Consider the following 20,947-nt stretch of genomic DNA (forward strand, 5'->3'; position numbering starts at 1 on the left):
CATGGAAATTTTTAACTATTTAGTATTTTGCAGAATTGGTGCGCTAATTGGTATGAATTCTTAGATTTTTCTATAAAATCGAAAGTTTTTGTAGAATTACATTGTGCGAACTGATACGAAATCGCCAACTTGTAAACATTTTCTCGTAAGATTGGGTTGGAATCTTTTCATTTTCTGGTGTTTTCTCATGGGTAAAATGATGATTAAATGATCTATGGCCACTGAGAACAGATTCACAAGCTAGGATCTTATTTCCTCAGGACACGGTGAAAGCCAATTGCTGCGTCTAAAATAGAATACTTTAGTGATGTGTTGTTCGTGAACGAGCTGGCTCTAAGAGCCGATTCTTTGTAGCGAACGAGAAGAGCCGACTCCCGTCAGGGAGAGCCGAATCTTTATTTGGGGCAGAACTTTATATGGATGGGCACACCATGTGGCCAATCACATGGGAAGACAGATTAGGATCATACCATTATGTGAAAGGAAGGGGGACACACGCGAGTGATGATAGCCAGTGTATAGTGGTACAGGCCAGGTACACAGAACGACAAAGAGAGAGGCGGGGGAGCCGGATTTAAATGCTAATGTTAAGACTTTTGCCTTTATTTATTTGGTTTGTTTGCTGTGGTTCTGTGTTCAATTGTTCAATTCAAGTTTTATTAAAATGTTAAATAATAGTAACTGTGTATTTTTTTGTAACGAAAAAATGCATAGAAAATAAGGCTTTTATGAAAACACTGAATAAAAAATTGCTTACCAACACACAAATCATTCACAATTGCTAAATTGAGCTAAAATATAAAGCTCCGATTGATACTATAGGAAGAGCCATTTGGAAGCCGTAAGAGCCGGACTTCCCATCACTAGAATGCTTCCTTACTACATAGTATGTGAAAAACAGAACGCCAAAAGATTAGTATGACCCAATTCATAGTATTTAAAAAACAGTGGGTAAAAAAGTATACGGATGACCTACATGTAACATTTATGTTCCGTTCTGTTTTGGCTCAGTTTCATTTTGTTTTGGTTCTGTTTTCCCGGTTCTAGTTTGCCTGGTTTTTGATTAGTTCTAAGCACCTGTTTCTGTTCAGTTGATTGCTCTCCCTTGTATTTAAGCCCTCAGTTTCCTTTGTTTCATTATCGTTTATGTTAAGCCTGGTTGTTTCCTGAGCTTTTTCGCTGTGATTCTCCTACGTGTTCCTAGTGGAATTTACTATTAAAGCGGTGCTATGCAGTCGCTATCGCTTTTTGCTCGCAGGTTTCTCTATAGAGGTCCCCTACAGCTTCGGAATTGATATTTGACAACACTGTAATAAAAACTTGATGGCGACTCTCCCCCCATCTCCCATCTTCTCGACGGGAGATGGGGGGAAGCCGGCGAACGCACAGAGCCATGTCCAATGAGGTATGTATGATACACAGAAGGCTAGCATATAAATGTATCTGTGCAGTTCCGTAAAGCAATTCGTTACATCGTGAGTCCTGATATCACGCGATACTTCCTGACGCTGAGGCCAAAGTTTCAAGGGTGTTTCAAAGTTTCAAGGAAGCGAGATGGCCACCATTCAACCCGAAAAAAGTCATATAACCATTCCAATGACTCCGAAGCTGTTCAGTTAAGGTAAATTAAGCTAAAAAAAAACTGCATAGTTCCCCTTTAAAGACTCCGATGGATCCGATGGATACTTTACTATCTCATGAGACCACAGGAGAGAATTTGTGAATGGCAGTGAATTGACGCAACTGACACTCGTAGGTTGTGACAGTAACAACATACCGGATGTAGTATGTCCGCATTGTATTCATACTACATATACTTATTATATAAAACATACTTTTTAATGATCACGAAGTAAGCTAAAATTGAAATGTATTTCGGACCCACTGAAAGTAATGTTTAGATTGACAGAATCAGTAGTTTTAACAAACTTTATACAAACATTCAATTTAAAGATATACTCTTTGATTATGACATTGCCACACCTCTCCATATAAAACTAATACCGTCTAAATACTGCTTTACATTGAAAGAGGTAATCTTGGATGGACTCTTTGAACCACATAGAACACCTTAAGCCTAGTTCACACTACAGGATTTTAAGCCCACTACAGGATTTTAAGCAAGTTAACGAGCTCGCCAACAGGTTGGGCTGTAATCACGTGCAAATCTGCGGGCGCGCCAATCTTTATGTGTGAAATATTAAACGACGCATCAAAAACATTCGCTGACACCTCGCCGACGCCAGACAAATATCTAGCATGCTAAATATCTGGAGCTGTCGGCCGACTCGATAGCCTGTGGTGTCACGTGTCGTGACGAGCAACAGCCAATGAGAGAGCAAGGCATAGGTTGATGTCACCAAAAGAAAAACAGCAGCAGCACCAGCAATGGCTTCAAGAAAAGTTTGGACCCAAGAAATTGAGCTTTGTCATTATAAGCATGTTTTACTCACCACCAACTCTCCCTGTAGCACAGACAATCCCTGCTATGTGTGCTTATCCATCCTTTCACCCATTTTTTTTTTTTCAGGGTTCTGAACCTATCATTGCGCAAACAACTTGCACCGCCAATTTTGTCCCGGCGTCCATTTTCAAATAGACAACTCCTGTTTCGCGTACTTTCCCATTCCACTTCTCGCGTGTGTTTTCGTGACAAAACGTGGTTTGGGGACCGGATAGAGTTGTTGTCAGCTCGTGTAGTGTGTAACCCCCTGTTGCAGATCATTTACGTAGTGAACACCACAACGACTTCAAGACTCCAGAGCAAGTCATGTAGCGATCTGCCGACGTTTAAAGTTGTGTAGTGTGAACTAGGCATTAGCAGCCGCATGGCAACACTCTAACACCCTATTAACCACCCAGTAATAACCTGGCAACCAGCCACAACACCATATTAACCACCCAGTAATAACCCGGCAACCAGCCACAACACCATCTAAACAACCACTCAGAACACCTTACCAAATGCTTAGCGATGTCCTAGTACCACCACCAACACCTGAGCAACTGCTAACATTATCCACCGAAACATCCTTGCAGCCCTCAGTCCAGCATAGTAATGGTCAGCTCTCCATGGGGAAAACAACATTTACATTATAAGACTCTTGTTAAATCAGTGTCCAGACATTTCATTTCTATAAAGATTCATGTTTAGAGCATATATCTAGCACATACCATGTATCTAGAGACGGTCTTTATTTTTCTAACAGAAGAATCGTTTGAACTGGAGTTTGGGTTACAGTGGACTTTGCTGCATGTTTCACAACAACATCTGTTTTAAAAAAAAAAGTGAAAGTCTAGCATGGCCGTAACATGACATTATTCTTTCTGTCCCCTCTATTTACAGATGAGTAATTATAAAATTAAGAACTTGTGCTAACCAACGCTCCCATAACATTATTCCAACCCACGTAAACAGGTAACAGGCAGACAGACAGATGCATAATCTCAATTACAGAATCATTAAACAGGAAAAAGACAAATCATTTCAGCCTGACGGAATTATTTTCAGGTGGAAGTCAGAGTTGTGTTGCTGGAGAGAAACACAGTATGGGTTTACAAACATTTCTATCATCCTGGTCTGACACAACAAGATGACGATATGTCTGCGAGAGCAACAGAGAGCCCTTACATGGTGTTCAGGCTGTGTGTGTGTGTGTGTTAATAGCAAAAGAGGCAGCTTTTGCTTTTGCACGAATATCTTGAGCTCAGAAACTTTGGTCTGTGGAGATCATGCTGCTGGCATAAGCATAGTCCAGACATTCGGAATTCCATATTTCACTTTTGAGGAATGGTATCAGATGGGATTAGATTCGGTCCAGTTCAACTTTCCCAAGAGAATCGGACCAAGCAAGCTCAACTCAGGCCTGAAGTATCCATGCAATCCAGTATGAGATGCCTCTCCTCTGTGATCCCCCCGGACTCCAGAGCTAATGACTGATGCAGAGAGAAGCCAATACTCCGAGGAAAAATGCGAGTATGGAAAAAAAAATGGCTGCAAGAGTTTTGTGCTGCACTTTCCCTCATGATTTAGTATGCCTTATGAGATGCCCATCCAAGTTTGAACAGATTTAATCAATCAATATGATATTCACACCTAAGAGTATGTACAGTGCTATGCATAAGTTTAGACACCCATACTAAAGTTGACTAAAAAGAGGAATAAAAAATCATCTTTTGGAAACTGAACTTAATGCCTTAATTTAAAAAATTAGGAAAAATCCAACCTTTAAGGACACCAATTTTCTTTGTGAATGAATAATGCATCGTAAATAAATCAATGTTCTTCCTTAAAATACAGGGTGCATAAGTTTGGACACCCCTATGTTAAATTCCCATAGAGGCAGGCAGATTTTTATTTTTAAGTATTTTTTTTTTATTTTTTGTTTAGGATACTATGCATCCTGATAAAGTTCCCTTGGCCTTTGGAATTAAAATAGCCCCACATCATCACGTAGCCTTCGCCATACCTAGAGATTGGCATGGTTTTATTTCAGTTAGCCTAATAGCTGGTTTGATTTGCATTGAGAGATGATCTTATGGAAAGTACCCCATGCCAATCTCTAGGTATGGTGAAGGCTATGTGATGATGTGGGGCTATTTTAATTCCAAAGGCCAAGGGAACTTTATCAGGATGCATAGTATCCTAAACAAAAAATAAAATAAAAAATACTTAAAAATAAAAATCTGCCAGCCTCTATGGGAATTTAACATAAAGGTGTGTCCAAACTTATGCACCCTGTATTTTAAGGAAGAACATTGATTTATTTACGATACATTATTCATTCACAAAGAAAAGTGGTGTCCTTAAAGGTTGGATTTTTCCTAATTTTTTAAATTAAGGCATTAAGTTCAATTTCCAAAAGATGATTTTTTATTCCTCTTTTTAGTCAACTTTAGCATGGGTGTCTAAACTTATGCATAGCACTGTAATTGTCCAGTGCTTTTCCTCATATGGGCCAAAGTTTCAGGGTGAAACTCCTTTTCTCTCAATAACCTAGACATGCCACTGAAGCTCACAGAACCTGCTAAAACTGCAAACTGTATTTTGGTTATTATGATTTACAACTGTTAGATGTGGGCAGTGAAATGTAGGCATTTTTTGCTCAGTTAAAACACACAGTGCACTAAAAAATGTAATAATTCACATACTGTTTGATAGGTCACCTAAAACTGAATATTCATCATTTACTCACTTTCATCTCTTTCAAATCCATGAGATGTTTTAACACAAAAGAAGCAGAATGTCCAGGCTACTCTTCTTCATTCATTAAAAATTCACTGAAAAACAATGAGAGTAAAAAAACAGTCCAAACAACTTAAGCGATACATTACAAGTAGTATGATACCAAACAATAGATATGTGTGAGGAACAGACAGTGGTGTAAAGTATTTGAGTAAATGTAATTAGTTACTGTACTTGAGTACCTTTTTGGCTACTCTGTTGTTTTACTGAGTATCAAAGATATTAGCAACTATCTACTTGACTACAATTTTTAATAAGAATATGTATACTTTACTCCAGTACATTTATGATACGTAATGCAATTACTCATTACAGCCTGCATGGCACCTAACCAAAACCATGAGGCCGAAACCAGCACGTACAGTGCAAGTGGGCTGTGATGGTCTAATTTTACTGAACATTGTTTTATTTATCTGTTATATTGAAGAGACCTAGGATATTGGTTTACTTATGCCCATTTTGTGCACTTGAGCTTAACTAAGACTTGAGTGTTTGTATATGTTTAAGAGTTTTATTTTGATTTTAGAAAATAAACATGTGATTTCTTTCCTCACAAATCAACTGTTTCTTGTTTTTCACCAGAGATGGACAGTAACAAAGTACATTTACTTGAGTACTGTACTTAAGTACACTTTTTGAGTATCTGTACTTTACTTGAGTATTATTATTTCTGGAAACTTTTTACTTGAACTTCACTACATCTGAAAGACAAATATCATACTTTTTACTCCACTACATTTCTGTCAAGGTTCTCGAGTAGAAAGTAGTAACGTCAGTCAGGGAATGATTTTAGTTGCATTTTGGTTGGAAATGAAAGTCAGGTTGACGTTAGAACACGACTGATGTTGGTTTCTGACGTCAACATGATTTTCATTTTCAACCACAATACAACGTCTGTCCAACGTTGGAGATTAACGTCAATCTGACGTTGGATTCTGACATCAACCTGATTTTCATTTTCAACGTTGGGTTTGGTCTTCTAAATGTGAATTGTGTCATTGTTTTGGAGCACACTAGCTTATAGATAACAGTAAGGCTAACAAATTCATACTAAAAGCCAAAAAACTTTAAATAGGGCACTATTTGAGGGAACAGCCATTTGGGTGTCCGAAACCATTGTGGACGTTATTGAGTGACTTATTCAATCTCACATTCAATCCCACTACTGGTACTGTGTTCTAGAAATACATGTGATATTGATAAGAGGGCAGGCAGGCAGGCATAGATTCAACAGCATAATGTACTGTAAGTATTACATACAACAATGCAACAATAATAAAACAATGCATTGACATTTACTTTTTACTTTTGATACTTAAGTACTTTTAAAAGCAAGTACTTATGTACTTTTACTTAAGTAAAAATCAGTCTTTACAACTTTTACTTGTAACGGAGTAATATTTGACCAGTAGTATCTGTACTTTCACTCAAGTAAGGAAGTTGTGTACTTTGTCCACCTCTGTTTTTCACTGGCGTGTCTCTTGGGTGTTGAGGACTAGTGCATCTTTGAGCCTATATTCAGTATGAGTAAAATACTGAAGTACTGTTAAAATCAGATACTCTAAGACTTTGCTCAAGTCGTATTTGGAATTGGAGTGTTATTACTTGTAATTGAGTCATTTTTGCTGTAAGGTATCTGTACTTTTACTCAAGTATGGTTCAGGTACTCTTTACACCTCTGGGAACAGAATGAAATTTAAGCGATTATTCACTAAAAACCTCTAATTTGCACTTGACCCCTCACGGTTGGCCACAAGAGTTTGGCATCATAGACAGTAAAACTGTTGCTGGGTTTAAAAGTGCAAATTAAATTTTGCGAGCGATGGTGGAGGATTCTCAGTGAACAACGACTTTTGTTTGTTTATCACACATTTGACCTCAGAAGACTTGGATGATTAATGCTTTTCTGTTTCTTTTCTGTTGTTTTATTCTAGCTTTACTGCCCCTGTCCCTTTTGTTATATGGAAAAGAACGGTATGAACATTCTGCTAAACTTGAAAATATGCATTTAGAAAAACAAAATGGTAAGTAAACGATAACAGAATTATTTCTGGACGATGCATTCCTTTGAGTCGGTTTCTTGCGAATGCTAGAAATGTGGCTAATGCTCTCCTGTGGGTTTTAATATTTCCATATTCTGAAGCATAAAAGAATCCTTTGGCCAAGAATCTCTCTTTGATGTGATTTATATCTCAGGATTAAAGTAAATCCCTCTAAAGGATCTTTTTGAATTCCAGGGGTGGCGAGCATTCTTGTCAAGTCAAAAATACAAGCTCTCCTGCACATGATGAACTCATCTCTAGATCTGGTTCCTGATATAGACCCAGTGTCATGCTAGGCACTCCGGTGACGGTGTCTGTAAAATTAGGAATACCATCAACATCTGGGATTATGAAAAGGACACTTTTCAACAGCACTGGTCGATTTTCTGACATTTGATCCGTTCACAAATCTCAGCAAAGACAGAGCAGTTAAAAGCGTTGAGATGAAGTGCATTGGTCATTAAGTCATGATGTCAGCTCATCTCTCGTCCAGACTGAAAAAGGCAAAGGACAAATGAATGTGAAGGCTCTTTTAAAGTGAAGTTTTAATTTTATAATACATATCAAATCTGCCCCATGTTTGCAACATATAATTCACACTATAGTGGTCTCTAGTGGTCTCTCAGTATTTATAGCCCACACTAGCCTCAGAGCCGATACCATTCTGTGGTCTAAAGGTACCAAGCAGGAGGTACTTCTTGAGCTTACAGTACCCTGGGAAGAGAGGATGGAGGAGGCACATAAGTCCAAGCTAAAGAAATATCAGGCTCTTATCTTTGAGAGCCAACTTAATGGATGGAAGTTTTGGAATCTGTCGAGTTTTGCCAGGATTGAAGTTATGAGTGTGTGTATTGTACAGTAGGCTTGGTGCAGTCAACAGGACAATGGCAGAGGCAAAAGCACAAGATAACTTTTTTTAATAAGAGTTGCATTTCTTTGTTTACCATAAGTGAGTTTGTCTTTGTTTTATAGTTGTTGTGTTTTCATTATAAAATAATGAACCACGAACAAAGCATTCGTTTTAAAGTAAGGTGAAAATCCAAAGATCATTTATTTATTTGTTACAACGCGGGTATCCATCTTATTGATTTTGTTCTAAAAGTTTGATGATTAATATAAGCAAATTGTGACTCTGGATCACAAAACCAGTCACAAGTCGCACGGGTATATTTGTGGCAATAGCCAACAATACATTGTATGGGTCAAAATTATCAATTTTTCTTTTATGCCAATTAGGATATTAAGTAAATATCATGTTCCATGAAGATATTTAGTTAATTTCCTACCGTAAATATATAAAATATTTATCTTTGTGAGTGAATGCAGCACAATCATGAACATAAATGGACAACTTTAAAGGAGATTTTCTCAATGTTTAGAATTTTTTGCACCCTCAGATTCCAGATTTTCTAATAGCTGTATCTCAACCAAATATTGTCCTATCCTAACAAACCAAACATCAATGGAAAGCTTATTTATTCAGCTTTCAGATGATGTATAAATCTCAATATCCAAAAATTGACCCATATGACTGGTTTTGTGGTCCAGGGTCACAATTTAACATTGTGCTATTTAACTGTTGTTGTGTTTTCATTAATAATAATAATGAACTACAAACTTAAGCAAGGGGAAGAAGGGGAAAAGTAAGGGGAAAATCAATATTTTCCAAATATGCGCACTTTCAGACTAAGAGCTCTAACTGACGCTGTCTAGTGCATCTATGTGAACACAAATAACCTGGAGCACACGTGACTGAATTAATATGCGTGTTGATAATCTATTAAAAATATAAAAAATTACATGTTGATTATTTTGTCACTGCAACCTAGTTTTATCATAAACAGTGGGTCAAATATCAAAGCTGGAGCCTTTAATCTTTCTAATGATACTCGGTTTGTCCAGATCGAGTGAGAGTGTGATGTTTTAAAGTGCAGTGAATGTTGAACAACAATAATTAACAATAATCAACAATAAAAGGGCTAATATGAGTCAATTTGTCATATTATTTTATTTTTGGTGTTTTAATTAAAACTAGTGCAAAATGCCCGTGCAAAATCAGTTTGTGTGTGTGTTTTTAGTAATTGTTGGTTTGGTGTGTTTGAGTGCTCATTGTTACAATTACACAGCAAAAGTTCAGTGACATTTTTATTTGTGCATGGTAGAAAGCACACAGTGAACTCTGAGAAAACGCTATGCTTGAGCAAACAGTTTGTGAATAGGCAACTACAAATGATGCCCGTGAAAGAGACTGTGAACTCATTGAATAGGATATGTTTAGTTGGAGAATAGCATAGGCTACTATTACACAGTAGCGATAACGTTAAGCGTACCAGAATGAAATATAATATTCAGAAGTAAACAGCATAGCTGACTTACAGATTCAGTTAACATCCACAAAGACCATCCAAAGACCTTTAATTTATGTGTTACAACGCAGGTACACCATGCTATTAGTCTTATTCGTTTATCTAATAAAAGTTTGATGTTTTTCATTGTACTATTTTATTGTTGTTGTGTTTTTACATTAATTGTAATAGTGAATAAATATTACGCATCTGTTTTGTTCCAAGAAAAGGAAAGATCTAAAGTTAAAGATCAAAATAAAAGATACAGATCTTGAGCGTCATTGACAAATATCTTTTCTTGTAAAATATGCAGTGTAATCGATGGGAAAATGTCCTCACTTGCACATTGTTGTCATTGTCATTGAGGGCCACTGTCCTGCAGAGTTTAGCTCCATCCCCAATCAAAGACTAATCATCCCTGAGCAAGCTAATCAAGGCCTTCAGAGTTACAAGAAAATGACAGGTAAGTGAGTTTGATTGGGGTTTGAGCTCAATTCTGCAGGGCATTGACCCACCAGTGCCAGATTTGAGGATCCCTGCACTAGGGCTTAAACACAAGGGTAACTTACCTACGCTAAAGTAAGGAAATGGTTACAGACATTGGGAATTAAAGCACATGAACATTGATGATCTTTATTGGTGCACAGACTCTTGTGATAAGTAGTTTGTAAGTGATTCTAGTCTGTTGAATGGCACTAGAAGGTAGAAGGATTGCCAGTATCGCAGATGAATGGTCCGGTAGTAAAAGGAGTCCGGGTGGAAGCACTATTTATTTAGTTGATAATGTAATTGGTTTCTCCAAAGCTCCAACGTAGGAGGGGGTGAGCAGAAATGTTTTGTCCAGTAATGTTATATGTTGGGTTGTTTAATTAGGGGGTGGTGTGGCGCAATGGATAAGACACATGCCTTTGGTGTGAGAGACCCGGGTTCGAATCCACTGTGAGACACCAATGTGTCCCTGAGCAAGACACTTAACCCCTAGTTGCTCCAGAGGCGTGCGACCTCTGACATATATAGCAATTGTAAGTCGCTTTGGATAAAAGCGTCAGCTAAATGAATAAATGTAAATGTAAATGTAAATTAGTGTTCATTTGGGTTCATTTAGATGTTGGTAATGGTTGTATTATTGGCTAATCATTTTTTTAATGTTTATTAGAGTGTTTGATTTTTGTATGGTCATGTAGTTCATTATTTAGTTTTCTCTTTTATGTTTAGTCTGTGCTCTTTGCTGGGGAGACTGGTATAGTTTGGTCAAGGTGGGATACCAGTTAACCCAGAGCTAGTGTGGTGTCTAGTGTCACAGATACACCAGACTCAGCCGTCACTCCCTCACAATGCTCTCTATCTCCAGATTTCTTCTGATCATCGCCTGATTCTCATCTGCACACTCATCACCACAATATACAAGCACACGCCTCAGTCACACTCAGTGTCAGGCCTACGACGTGGATACAAGTGTATGACTAACCTGAGCTTACTTCCAGCATCTTCTACTCCTTCGTCCTTCGTGATCATCTCCAGTCTCCATTCCTGCTCTCCACTTCAGCGCTTCATCTCTTCAGTCCTGTCATGATTTCCCTCACCTGGATCTCACTATTCACTGGCCACTGAGGTGTGTGTACTCCATCTCCCCAGGCAATCTCTTGTCACAATCTCCTGGAATCCACTTGAAAGACATAAAGACTCAGTTACCGGTTATATCTTATTCCACTGTGTTTGTATCTGCATCTGATACTCACCTGTTGTCCCCTGCATATTGCAGTCAATAAACGGTTAACTTACCGTCTTCTAACTTCTCTCTCTTGAGTCTGGTTACGTTAAACCTAGTAATATAATCGGTAACACTTTAGAATACTGTTTCTTACTTACTGCATAACGAATAAGGTCAATTTGCTAAGGTAATTTTGAAAATGAATAGACCTAATTATAATTTTACTGGAGTAATATTTTACTGGGGTATCTACTTTTATTCAAGTACTTGAGTACTTGATCCACCACTCCACTGCTAAACCGGGTTATTGTAGTGACTACTGTGTATGACTGTTCATTAGTAGTTACTTCATAGTTATTTTTCTTGAACCTTAATTAGTAGATAATTAATAGTGGTCCTTCATGAGGTATGACAGAATTCATTAGTTATTGATTAACTAACTGATACTTAACACAATCATAAAATTCTATTACATACTGATTAGTTAACACATCTTCCTTAGAAGAATTACCTGAGTTCTTCAATAATTCCTTATTAGTTATGCAGTAAGAAACAGTATTCTAAAGTGTTACCATATAATCCTCTGATTTTTAGAGACAAAGTAGGTATTTTTGAACTTACCATATTTGTTTTTGTCTTATCATTTTTTTAAATAGATTTTATAAGTGGAGTTTACTATAGATAGAGAGATGGATAGATATATTGCTTATTAATCTGCAAGTCTTAACTTGATTTTTCAAACTTATTTTTGACATTGTTTTATCAAGTCTCCTTAAATTCTACAGTGCTTTTACACAATGCAGATTGTTTCAAAGCAGCTTCACAGTAATACACGGGTAAATAACAGAATCAATGATGCAAACTCCATCAACTATGATGCATGATGAATACTGCATCAAATTCTGCTGTAAAGCATCTCTAAAAATCAGTGCCATACAAATAGTGTTTTGTAGCCATAACCTGAGAGAGAGAGAGAGAGAGAGAGAGAGAGAGAGGAACGTTCTTACCTTTTTTGTGACACAAGGTAACAAGGAACACCTGGGGAGACAATCAAGGGGAACCAATCAATAATGAAAGTACAAAGGGACTACAAATCTGGCACAGGAAACCAGAAACAAAAAAAATCTGACAGAACTTAAAACGTAATGCATTTGAAGTTTTATTTTAAAGGGGTCCTTGATTATTATTTCACTTTTTTCACTTTAGTTTAGCCCCTTTCACACAGAGATTCCGGAAAACACACGGATAAAGTGACCCGGGATTTGACCCGGATTCGTTTGATTTTGGTTCATTCACACTGCCAGTGATTTTCCGGAATCAGAGAGCGCGTTCACACACAACCCGTAAAAATCCCGTAAAGACACGTGACATCGATGTGACTGGTAATGTCTCAGCAGCGTCTTAAGTTTGCTTATGAGCTGCGATTCCTCTCTCTCGAGAAACCACGCTTGTGCATTTATTTCTCTGATTCGATCATAAACTTGCGCATTACGTACCGTTTCACAGCTGGCGAATGATCCCGGCTTCAGCGTCATCACTACGACACGCATTATTACGGCTTTTGTTCACACAGCGCGCGTTCTGGGACTGAACACAGCAATGTTACTAGGTCCCCAACCCAGCATCGATGCCGGCATCAATCCCGGGTCGAGTTTGCGTTCACACAGAGGGCGTTCTGCCAATTTCCCAGCAATTTGCCGGGATCATCGCGCTGTGTGAAAGGGGTTTTAGTGTGTAGTGTTTGCTGTTTGAGCATAAACAACATCTGCAAAGTTACGACACTCAAAGTTCAAAGCAAAGGGAGATATTTTCTTTTAAGGACTACAACAAACGGCTGGTAAGGGACTACAACGAGCTTCTTCCCTGGTTGGTGACATCACTAACCCTAAAGTTCAGTAGCCCCGCCCACTGATTCGAGCACGACAAGTAGCAGTAGGAAAACAACCGATGTGACGCTAACACTGGATCGAGCAAGTAAGCGATAAACACGTCTTAGAAGAGTGCAAAATGTTGTGCAGTGCCAGGTTGTGGAAAAACACAGTAGCTGCATTGGATTTGCAGAGAGCCTGAAATTAAACAACGATGCTGTGCCTTCTATATTGGATCCATCAGGAACAGCGCAACACACTTATGTAAGTAAAAAAGTTTTTACTGTGTCACTATTGCTTTGTTACAGATTTGTTTGATATGTATGGGATAATGTGTACGTCTAACCAAAATCCCCAGTGCGGTGACCACAGTGATTTCTGATATGTACTGAATTATGTAGGCCCACAGTCAGATGTTTTTGTCTCTAAATCGTTTATTTTCAGTAAATCAAACCAGTGACTAAACGGTCAACTTCACATTATTTCTCTTAGAAGGATGAAAATAATCGGTTATTTAAACTTGTGATTAAATTATACTGTAGAAATCAATCAAAGAACACTCCCTTTACAATTGCTGAGCTGTCAATCAAACAGCGTGAGTTTATCAGTGATTGAGTTCTGGACTTTCGCCAAAACTCCCATTATAATCTGTCCAGACTTACTTTCTCGTTCCTCGTGTTAGAAAAACAATTGGTAAGAGAGCATTTATGTTTAAAGCTGTACTAGACTGGAATAATTTGCCTGTAGATATTAGATCCATTACTTCTTTTCGGTTGTTTAAACAATCTATATTATCTTATTTTAAAGTAGATTGCACATGCTATCATTGAAACTGTCGTTGTTGTTATGTGTACTGTTGCTCTTTTTATTTTATTTTTTGGGTGGTGTTTTTGTGTTTTGCCTGTTTGTTGATGTATTGTTAATTGTAATCTTGTTATGTTCTTTAAGTTGTAATTGTGTTTCATTGTAAGAACCCCCTCGAAAACGAGATGATACATCTCAAGGGGTTAATCCTAATAAATTCTAATAATAATCAACGAATCTCTTATTTACATTGTGTTTGCACTGTTAGTTATGATGAAAGCATCCGTTAGTGTGCAGAAATCGAGTTACAATGACGAGATAGTTTTCGTGAGAGTTCCACATGTAATACTTAGCTATTTCATATGCAGAGATGTCAGCCAATCACAGCAGTGGGCGTTTACACTGAAGTCTCACAGCAGCCAATCACAGCCGTAGGCGTTTACACTGAAGTCTCACAGCAGCCAATCACAGCACTGGGCATTTACACTGAAGTCTCACAGCAGCCAATCACAGCAGAGGGCGTTTACACTGAAGTCTCACAGCAGCCAATCACAGCAGAGGGCGTTTACACTGAAGTCTCACAGCAGCCAATCACAGCAGTGGGTGTTTACACTGAAGTCTCACAGCAGCCAATCACAGCAGTGGGTGTTTACACTGAAGTCTCACAGCAGCCAGTCACAGCAGTGGGTGTTTACACTGAAGTCTCACAGCAGCCAATCACAGCAGAGGGCGTTTACACTGAAGTCTCTCAGCAGCCAGTCACAGCAGTGGGTGTTTACACTGAAGTCTCACAGCAGCCAATCACAGCAGAGGGCGTTTACACTGAAGTCTCACAGCAGCCAATCACAGCTGTAGGCGTTTACACTGAAGTCTCACAGCAGCCAATCACAGCCGTAGGCATTTACACTGAAGTCTCACAGCAGCCAATCACAGCACTGGGCATTTACACTGAAGTCTCACAGCAGCCAATCACAGCAGAGGGCGTTTACACTGAAGTCTCACAGCAGCCAATCACAGCAGTGGGTGTTTACACTGAAGTCTCACAGCAGCCAATCACAGCAGTGGGTGTTTACACTGAAGTCTCACAGCAGCCAATCACAGCAGTGGGTGTTTACACTGAAGTCTCACAGCAGCCAATCACAGCAGAGAGCGTTTACACTGAAGTCTCACAGCAGCCAATCACAGCAGAGGGCGTTTACACTGAAGTCTCACAGCAGCCAATCACAGCAGAGGGCGTTTACACTGAAGTCTCACAGCAGCCAATCACAGCCGTAGGCGTTTACACTGAAGTCTCACAGCAGCCAATCACAGCAGAGGGCGTTTACACTGAAGTCTCACAGCAGCCAATCACAGCAGTGGGCGTTTACATTGAAGTCTCACAACAGCCAATCACAGCCGTAGGCGTTTACACTGAAGTCTCACAGTAGCCAATCACAGCACTGGGCATTTACACTGAAGTCTCACAGCAGCCAATCACAGCAGTGGGTGTTTACACTGAAGTCTCACAGCAGCCAATCACAGCAGTGGGTGTTTACACTGAAGTCTCACAGCAGCCAATCACAGCAGTGGGTGTTTACACTGAAGTCTCACAGCAGCCAATCACAGCAGAGGGCGTTTACACTGAAGTCTCACAGCAGCCAGTCACAGCAGTGGGTGTTTACACTGAAGTCTCACAGCAGCCAATCACAGCAGAGGGCGTTTACACTGAAGTCTCACAGCAGCCAATCACAGCTGTAGGCGTTTACACTGAAGTCTCACAGCAGCCAATCACAGCCGTAGGCATTTACACTGAAGTCTCACAGCAGCCAATCACAGCACTGGGCGTTTACACTGAAGTCTCACAGCAGCCAATCACAGCAGAGGGCGTTTACACTGAAGTCTCACAGCAGCCAATCACAGCAGTGGGTGTTTACACTGAAGTCTCACAGCAGCCAATCACAGCAGTGGGTGTTTACACTGAAGTCTCACAGCAGCCAATCACAGCAGTGGGTGTTTACACTGAAGTCTCACAGCAGCCAATCACAGCAGAGGGCGTTTACACTGAAGTCTCACAGCAGCCAATCACAGCAGTGGGTGTTTACACTGAAGTCTCACAGCAGCCAATCACAGCAGAGGGCGTTTACACTGAAGTCTCACAGCAGCCAATCACAGCAGTGGGCGTTTACACTGAAGTCTCACAGCAGCCAATCACAGCAGTGGGTGTTTACACTGAAGTCTCACAGCAGCCAATCACAGCAGTGGGTGTTTACACTGAAGTCTCACAGCAGCCAATCACAGCAGTGGGTGTTTACACTGAAGTCTCACAGCAGCCAATCACAGCAGAGAGCGTTTACACTGAAGTCTCACAGCAGCCAATCACAGCAGAGGGCGTTTACACTGAAGTCTCACAGCAGCCAATCACAGCAGAGGGCGTTTACACTGAAGTCTCACAGCAGCCAATCACAGCCGTAGGCGTTTACACTGAAGTCTCACAGCAGCCAATCACAGCAGAGGGCGTTTACACTGAAGTCTCACAGCAGCCAATCACAGCAGTGGGCGTTTACATTGAAGTCTCACAACAGCCAATCACAGCCGTAGGCGTTTACACTGAAGTCTCACAGTAGCCAATCACAGCACTGGGCATTTACACTGAAGTCTCACAGCAGCCAATCACAGCAGTGGGTGTTTACACTGAAGTCTCACAGCAGCCAATCACAGCAGTGGGTGTTTACACTGAAGTCTCACAGCAGCCAATCACAGCAGTGGGTGTTTACACTGAAGTCTCACAGCAGCCAATCACAGCAGAGGGCGTTTACACTGAAGTCTCACAGCAGCCAGTCACAGCAGTGGGTGTTTACACTGAAGTCTCACAGCAGCCAATCACAGCAGAGGGTGTTTACACTGAAGTCTCACAGCAGCCAATCACAGCTGTAGGCGTTTACACTGAAGTCTCACAGCAGCCAATCACAGCCGTAGGCATTTACACTGAAGTCTCACAGCAGCCAATCACAGCACTGGGCATTTACACTGAAGTCTCACAGCAGCCAATCACAGCAGAGGGCGTTTACACTGAAGTCTCACAGCAGCCAATCACAGCAGTGAGTGTTTACACTGAAGTCTCACAGCAGCCAATCACAGCAGTGGGTGTTTACACTGAAGTCTCACAGCAGCCAATCACAGCAGTGGGTGTTTACACTGAAGTCTCACAGCAGCCAATCACAGCAGAGGGCGTTTACACTGAAGTCTCACAGCAGCCAATCACAGCAGTGGGTGTTTACACTGAAGTCTCACAGCAGCCAATCACAGCAGTGGGTGTTTACACTGAAATCTCACAGCAGCCAATCACAGCAGTGGGTGTTTACACTGAAGTCTCACAGCAGCCAATCACAGCAGTGGGTGTTTACACTGAAGTCTCACAGCAGCCAATCACAGCAGAGGGCGTTTACACTGAAGTCTCACAGCAGCCAGTCACAGCAGAGGGCGTTTACACTGAAGTCTCACAGCAGCCAATCACAGCAGAGGGCGTTTACACTGAAGTCTCACAGCAGCCAGTCACAGCAGTGGGTGTTTACACTGAAGTCTCACAGCAGCCAATCACAGCAGTGGGCGTTTACACTGAAGTCTCACAGCAGCCAATCACAGCAGTGGGCGTTTACACTGAAGTCTCACAGCAGCCAGTCACAGCAGAGGGCGTTTACACTGAAGTCTCACAGCAGCCAATCACAGCAGAGGGCGTTTACACTGAAGTCTCACAGCAGCAAGTCACAGCAGTGGGCGTTTACACTGAAGTCTCACAGCAGCCAATCACAGCAGTGGGCGTTTACACTGAAGTCTCACAGCAGCCAATCACAGCAGTGGGCGTTTACACTGAAGTCTCACAGCAGCCAATCACAGCCGTAGGCATTTACACTGAAGTCTCACAGCAGACACGCCCTTCAAACAGAGCGTTCAAATCAGAGTAGGAAAAATGCCTTTTATTTCTAAATTATGACAATTTTTGATGTAAAAATCATACTAACATTATAAGTGCACCCCAGGAAACATTATAAAATAATAAAATAATGCAGTTCATGACCCCTTTAATTAGTATGTTTTATACAAGTAGTGACAGTGTGACACATACCCTTAAGGCTGGTTTTCTGTTGAAGAACATCTATCAACTAGGCTAGATTTTATCTACTGGCCCTAGTCATTTAGGTCTGAGGTAGGAATAGGTAGGTTCTGAAGCTAGAATAGTTTAGTAGAGAACTTTTCAAATGATATGATGAAAAGGGGTAGAAACAAAGCAATTGAGTAAGAAACATCCAAAAATTACGATGATCCACCACTAGACCGGCTCTAACCAGCATAAACCAGCCTGGAACAACAGGGAATTCATGCTGCTTTATGCTGGATTGTTCAGCAGAGACTTCCCACAAGAATAGTGGTTTTAGCTGTTTTTGGACATTTGGTCCCCATCAGGCTTTGAAATTAACACACTAAAGACACTAAAAGATGTTTAAGTCTTAGACATGCATTTATTGTATGCCTAGGGTGTGAGAACGGGTTAAAAATATGACCTCTTTTCTCCTAACCAGTGTTCCCAGTTTACAAATACTGCTCCCCATTTTGTAGGCAAAACATGACAAGCACACAGCACCTTTAGCATTTGTTCTACTGATATTCTGTCTTTTTTGAATGATTATAGAGTGACCGCGTAGAAACCAACCTGCTGAGAGGGGTAAAAAAAGCACACAACAGGTTTTTGACAGGGTTGCAGTGCTCAGGATTAGCCATACGGTGGCAGCAGAGGCAATCTTCCCTGAGTTCATCTCATGCCATGAGCGTTTTTGGCTTATTAACTCACATGCAAATCAAAAGTGCCATGGATTGATTCCAGCAGTTCCTGTTTTGCAAAACTCCAGAATCCCCCTGCGGCGAATGAACTCTGGAGATGCAGTAAAATTATTAGCATATGGAAAACAAATGACTCCTGACTGATTATGTGATGAATGGCAGGACCTGTAAGCGATTGTAGTGAGATTAGTTAATTTAAGAGTGTGATAAATTAATGTGTATGTGGCATGGCTCCACCAGGCTCTGCTCACTCTCCCCGGACGTTTAATCACATGCACAACCCGAGAACTGCATTTATACCCCCCCCCCACTGCCACACAGTCAGTCTCCCTACAGACACCGCAGGAGCATTCCTTACCTGTGCAGACTTCTTCTGTTGTCCACCAGTCTTCTCAATAGTTTCCACTGTTATTAACCACCAGTTAAGTTTACTGAACTGTTGACTCACCTGTATCTCAGACTTTGATGACTGTTGACCTGCTGACTTTGATACAACATCACAGACTGTATGTTTGATCACTCGACAGACCAAAAAAAGCCAGAAATATAGAGTACTTGCATAGCATCAAACAATTCGAACACTTCTCTACTAGATGGTGTGTGAAAAACCCCATACACAAAAGAAATATATTTTCTGGATATGTTTTGGAATATATGCACATATTTGAAATTGGCCCAATAAATATATTTCATACTTATATTTCATATATTTTTGTTATATTTCAGAATATATTTCAATGTATTTTTTTCTGTACGGGTCCCCAAAAGTGTCAAAAATATATGTGGCATATATTCCAAATACATTGAAATATATTCTGAAATATAACAAAAATATATGAAATATAAGTATGAAATATATTTATTGGGCCAATTTAAAATATTTGCATATATTCCAAAACATATCCAGAAAATATATTTCAAATACAATTCTTTTGTGTATGGGACAGTTTCAGGACGACCTACAACTTCCGCCAAGATTCTGAAGTGTGCATTCGACAGAATGAGGATTTATGTTATGACGTTAATATTCATGTGTTCTTGCCTTACTGTGGGAATAATGTATTATTATTAGGGATGCACGATTTATCGGCCACCATATCGGTATCGGCCGATATATGTTCATTTTGAATGTTATCGTTATCGGGCTGTTAAGAAAATTAAATATTAAAGCCGATAAATAATGGATCATTTCCGTCAGCTGAGACACTTCAGATCACCATGATGGTTTTGAATTGCTTGAAATATAATTGGAAATATCGGCGACATAAAATTATAATGAGAACATCATTATAATTGTGTTTGGGACGTGGCTTTTAATGATGAGACTTTTGTTTTTGTAATCAGGCCCTCAAAACCCAATATAACGGTTATCGGCTTTCAAATATAAAGAATTATCGGTTGTCGGTATCTGCAAAACTTTTAATATCGGTGAATCCCTAGTTATTATTATTATTAAGGTAGCTAGATATAAAAGATAGAACCTGTTTTACTGTCTTTAATCTGGTCAGCTAGTCTTTATTCTGCCATGACAGGAGTTGACCTGAAGGAGAAAACCAAGCGTAGAAGACTTGCAGTCTTGTGGTAATGCTGAGAATGTCACAAATCCCTGTGTTGCGTAATGAATTGCGTCAACACATTTCCGAATGCAATAACGTGTGAAATCATAGAGGTGTTTGCCTTCCCATACTTGTATGAATTATATATGGACTGCATGAACTTTGCAGACACTGCACATGAAACAATGTTCAAACCCAAATTATAAAAAGTGTGAAATATAACCTTGCTGTTCTCGTGAGTCACTCGGGACAGGCCAAATGACTCGCGGGCCCATGCCAGCATGTTTTGGGAGCCTTCGGTGGACCCGTGTGCCCAGCTGTGAGCTGCTGTCGTCCCATGCCAGGCTCTCGATTGAAGCCTGTGGCTCCGTGTGCCAAGAATCACAACTGCTGGAATGCCTGCGCTGGAACGGCCTCTCCATTCCTCTCTGAGTGACCATAAAAGGCCGAGAGGATCGTTCAAAAGAAAGAAGGAAAAGGTTCAAAGCCATTTCTTGTGATCTAAGGTAACACGAACAAAGGTTTGACGGAGGCTCACTTCCGAACACGTCATGCGAGAGA

The sequence above is a fragment of the Rutilus rutilus genome (genome assembly GCF_951802725.1).
Source record: "Rutilus rutilus genome assembly, chromosome: 9".
NCBI lineage: Eukaryota > Metazoa > Chordata > Actinopteri > Cypriniformes > Leuciscidae > Rutilus > Rutilus rutilus.